Here is a 5,586-nt window from a genome sequence, read left to right as displayed (position 1 = left end):
TGGGATGAGCTTGCTTCATGTGAGGCAGGAGTTCTACCTCTTAGCTGCAGCCCCAAACCCTTCATATTTCTTCCACCATCTTCCCACAAAACCACAGGATAGAAATAAAAAAGTGAGGGCTGGGAAGTAGCTTAGCAGTAGAGTGCTTGCCTTGCATGCATGAAGCCCTGGGTTCAATTCCTCAGCACCACATAAACAGAAAAAGGTAAAAGTGGTACTGTGGCTCAAGTGGTAGAGTGCTAGACTTGAATAGTGCTCACTCAGGCCCTGAGTCCAAGCCCCAGGACTGCCCCCCCCAAAAAAAAAGGAAAGAAAGAAAAGAAATACAAAAGCGAGCCAGGCGCTGGTGGCTCAAGCCTGAAATCCTTCTCAGGAGTCTGAGATCTGAGAGTTGAGGTTGAATGCCAGCATGAGCAGGAAAGTCCGTGAGACTCTTATCTCCAATACACTTTAAAAAACAAAAAACAACGAAGTGGACCTGTGGCTCAAGTGATAGAGTGCTAGCCTTGAGCAAAAAAAACTCAAGGAAAGCACCCAGGTCCTGAATTCAAGTCCCCGGACACACACACGGACACACACACGGACACACACACACACACTACCCCACAAAACGTATTTGTATATATATATGACTATAATACAAATATAAATACATTTAAAGTATACTGTGTCACTTTAAGCAATAATTGTTGTTTAATGACAAGATACATAATGAGGGGCTGGGAATATGGCCTAGTGGCAAGAGTGCTTGACTCATATACATGAAGCCCTGGGTTCGATTCCCCAGCACCACATATATAGAAAATGGCCAGAAAGGGAGCTGTGGCTCAAGTGGCAGTAGCCTTGAGCAAAAAGAAGCTAGGGACAGTGCTCAGGCCCTGAGTCCAAGGCCCAGGACTGGCAAAAAAAAAAAAAAAAGATACATAATGAGTAATATGTTAGCCAATCTCACCACAATAGAGTGTTGCTTACAAATAAAATGAGATAGGGATAATGTTACTAAGTGATATCTTATGGGACAATTGTCATATTTGTAGTCATTGACCAGAAAGTCATTGTGTGATGCATGAATATAAAATGTGAGAAAAAAAGAGAAACAGGCTTCATTAATCTTGCTCATCTAGGGTGTATTATACCAAATTAATTTGTGTGTGTGTACCAGTCCTGGGGCTTGAACTCAGAGCCTGGGCTCTGTCTCTGAGCTTTTTCACTCAGAGCTAGGGCTCTACCACTTGAGCCACTATTTTTGGCTTTTTGGTGGTTAATTGGAGATAAGAGTCTCATGAGCTTTCCTCCCTCTAACTTTGAACTATGATCCTCAGATGGCAGCCTCCTGAAGCTAGGATTACAGCCATAAGCCACCAGTACCTGGAATTTTTTTTTTTCATTTTGTGACAGTACTGGGGCTTAAACTCGGGTCATTTTTGCTGGACTTTTAAAATCAAGACTGGTGATCTACCACTTGTACCACATCTTTACTTCTGGCCTTCTGCTGGCTGATTGAAAATAAGATTCTCACTTATCTAACGGGGCTGGCTTTGAACCTTGATCCTCAGATCTCAGCCTCCTGAACTCAGACTCTAGACAGGAGCCACAAACCATGGGCAAAATAAGGAATCTTGAAATGTTCCAAAGTCCAGAGTTTCTTGGGCATCCACACAATATAATTCCACAGCTGACCCCATGTGATTAGACTCACAGTCAAAATGCAGATGCACTAAAAATAATGTGGGGTAGTGTGTGTGTGTGTGTGTGGTGTGTGGTGTGTGTGTGTGTGTGTGTGTGTGTGTGTGTGTGTGTGTGTGTAGGGTCCTGAGGCTTGAACTCAGGGCCTGGCCACTATCCCTGGGCTTTTTTTTTGTTCAAAGCTAATGCTCTATCATGTGAGCCACAGTCTATTTTTGGCTTTTTTTTCTTTTCTTTCTTTTTTCTTTTGCTTTTTTCTTTCTTCCTTTTGTTGTTGTTGTTCTTCTTCTTCTCCTTCTCCTTCTTTTCGAGCTTAACTGGAGATAAGCGTCTCACTGACTTTCCTGCCTGGGCTGACTTTGAACCACAATCCTACAGCACCTGGCCTTCACCTCCACTTCTAGCTTTTTGGGATTAATTGGATCTCATCCTCTTTAGTAACCAGGACTATAGGTGTGAGCCACCAGAACCTGGCTGCTTTTTGTATTTTGTGGTACTGGGGATTTAACCCAAGTCCTTGCTAAGCAAGTGCTAAGGTACACCTCAATCTTGATCTTGTGCGTGTGTGTGTGTGTGTGTGTGTATTTGTGCTTGTCCTGGGACCTGAATTTAGGGTCTGGGCACTATCCCTGAGTTTTTGTGCTCAAGGCTAGCGTTCTACCATTTGAGCCATAGTGCCACTTACAGTTTTGGTGGTTTGTTGTTGTTTGCCAGTCCTGGGACTTGAACTCAGGATCTGGCACTGTTCTTGAGCTTCTTTTGCTCAAAACTAGCACTCTACCACTTAAGCCACAGCACTACCTCCTGTTTTCTGTTTATGTGGTACTGAGGAATTGAACCCAGGGCTTCATGTACACTAGGCAAGCATTTTACCACTAAGCCACGTTCCCAGTCCCAGGAGGATTTTTTTTTTTTTTTTTGCCAGTCCTGGGCCTTGGACTCAGGGCCTGAGCACTGTCCCTGGCTTCTTCCCGCTCAAGGCTAGCACTCTGCCACGTGAGCCACAGCGCCGCTTCTGGCCGTTTTTTCTGTATATGTGGTGCTGGGGAATCGAACCTAGGGCCTCGTGTATCCGAGGCAGGCACTCTTGCCACTAGGCTATATCCCCAGCCAGGAGGATTTTTTTGTTGTTGTTGTTTGTTTTCTTTTAAGATAAAAGTCTCACAGACTTTCCTGCCTGGGCTGACTTCCAGTTATGGTGCTCAGATTTGAGCCTCCTGAGTAGCTATGATTACAGGAATTAACCACCAGTGCCTGGTTTTGATCTTTTTTTCTTTTTTGGTCAGTAGTGGGGCTTGAACTCAGGGCCTGGATGCTGTCTCTGGGCTCTTTTGCTCAAGGCTAGTATTCTACCACTTTGAACCACAGCTCCACTTCTCATTAACCAGTGGAGCTTAACTGGAGGTAAAAGTCTCACAGACTTTCCTGCAGGCTGGCATTGAACTGAGATTCTCAGGGCTCAATCTGAGTAGCTAGGATTATAGGCCTGAGCCAACGGTGACCTTTAAATGTTCTATGTTGGCTGGGCACTGGTGGCTCATTACTGTAATCCTAGCTATGCAGGAGGCTGAGATCTGAGGATAGCAGTTCTAAGCCAGCTGGGGCAGGTAAGTCTGTGAGACTCTTTAACTCCAATAAACTACTCAGAAAAAACTGCAAGTAGTGCAGTGGCTCAAGTGGTAGGGTGCTAGCCTTGAGCACAAAGAGGCTCAGGGACAGTGACCAGGCCCAGAGTTCAAGGCTGGCAAAAAAATTTAAAAAATTCCTAGTTCTATAAGTGGCTCATACCTGTAATCCTAACTACTTAGGAGGCTGAGACTATAGGGATTGAAGTTCAAAGTCATCCTGGGCAGTCCATTTTATCTCCAATTAACTACCAAAAAACCAGAAGTGGAGATGTGACAGTGATTTTATTACCTTCTTCTCTGCTAGCTCCCTTGCCATCCAGGAAATACAACTGAACTATCTAATGCACCTTTAGTGTTGACATTAAATTCTGCCATTCCAAAGTAAAAAATTCTCTTGAGATGTTACTGTTGTTCATTTGAAATAAGTTGTTTTTGTTTATGTGTGCATGTATGGGTACTGGAGCTTAAACTAAAGGCCTGGGTGTTGTCCTTTGGCTTTTTTGCTCAGGGCTAGTATTCTACCACTTGAGCTACAGCTCAAATTACAGCTTTTGAGTGGTTATTTGAAGATAAGAACCTCACCAACTTTCCTGCTTCAGGCTGGCTTTGAACCATGATCCTTAGATCTCAGCCTTCTGAGTAGCTAAGATAATAGGCATGACCCACTGCTGCCTGGCTTAGTCTTTGCCTCAGGATTCTTAGTCCCTAAAAGAGCTCCAGCCACAGGGGCACCAGTGGCTCACGCCTGTAATCCTAACTACTCTGGAGATTGAAATCTAAGGACCACAGTTCAAAGCTAGCCCCCGCAGAAAAGAGGCAAGAAAGGCCGTGAGACTCTTATCTCCAATTAACCACCAGAAAACCAGAACTGGCTCTGTGGGGCAAGTGGTAGAGTGCTAGCCTTGAGCTGAAGAGCTCAGGGACAGCTCCCAGGCCCAGAGTTCAAGCCCTAAAAAAAAAAAAAAGAAAAGAAAAGAAAAGAAAGAAGTCCATGATGATGGAGAAATAATTCATCAGGGAAAAACTAAATAAATACCACAATTTGGGCTTGAATTATTTGGAGAAGGAAAGAAAAAGAAGCAAAGCCAGCTGAATCTATTTATGGTAGTGGTTCATAGTTACCATTAAAAACTATGAATAAGCCAGGCAGTGATTGGTCACTAGAACCTTTACAGGCTACTGCAATCCTATCTAGGAGGTTGAGATCTGAGGATCCCAGTTTGAAACCAGCCCAGACAGACAAATTCCTAAGACTCTTATCTTTAATTTATCAGCTAGCAAGCTGGAAGTGGAGTTGTGGCTCATTTAGTAGAGCACTAGCCTTAGGCAAAAAAAGTTAAGTAAACTGAGTGCTGCTGGGTCATGACTATAATCCTGAGGAATAGTGCCCAACCCTTGAGTTCAAGTCCCAGGACCAGTACAAATAATAATAATAAATAATAACCCTAAGCAAGAGTGGGAAGTGCTGAATTCAAGTACACACACATACACAATGAGAGAGCCCAGTGAGTTTCCCTTCTTTGCTGTAATAACAACCTCCATTCAACCTTTTTTCTTCATCAAAGAACGCTAGATTCTGTCTTTCACATACAATTGATGAAAGATGTAAGGCTGGAAGAGATGGAGAGGCAGAAAGTTGTATTTTTAAAGAATTCTAAGAAGGTTACACCACGTCTTTCCCTACTAACCCAAGCTCACTGAAGTTACCACCTAAGTTCTTTTTATTAACTCCTCTAATTCAATTCTCCTGAAATTTCAACGTGGGGCTGGGAATATGGCCTAGTGACAAGGGTGCTCGCCTTGTATACATGAAGCCCTAGGTTCGATTCCTCAGCACCACACATATATAGAAAACGGCCAGAAGTGGCTCTGTAGCTCAAGTGGCAGAGTGCTAGCCTTGAGCAAAATGAGATAGCCAGGGCAGTGCCCTGAGTTCAAGCCCCAGGACTGGCCAAAAAAAAAAAAAGAAAAGAAAAGAAATTCCAACTCCTGCTTTGAGCTCAGGTGATAAAAAAGGAGACAGGGACTAGATAGCCACCTAGCAACCTGGGGTTGAGGAACTCTGCGGGGGGGGAGGAAAAAAAAGCAGGGGGAAACGGTGCCCACCAGAAGCCTACTCAAGGCAAGCCTCCCCAGGGCTGACGCTCCTGTCACGTGACGAGCTGCTCAGTGGGTAAACTACAACTCCCAGCGACCCGCGCGGGTCTCCCGCGTCACGCGCTCTCGCTGATTGGACGCTGGCGACATTTGAAAGGAGGGGCTGGCGCGGAAA

This window comes from Perognathus longimembris, chromosome 1 (assembly GCF_023159225.1).
Source record: "Perognathus longimembris pacificus isolate PPM17 chromosome 1, ASM2315922v1, whole genome shotgun sequence".
NCBI classification, from domain to species: domain Eukaryota; kingdom Metazoa; phylum Chordata; class Mammalia; order Rodentia; family Heteromyidae; genus Perognathus; species Perognathus longimembris.
The sequence above is the reverse complement of the archived record's forward strand: the minus strand, read 5'-3'. Positions refer to the sequence as shown.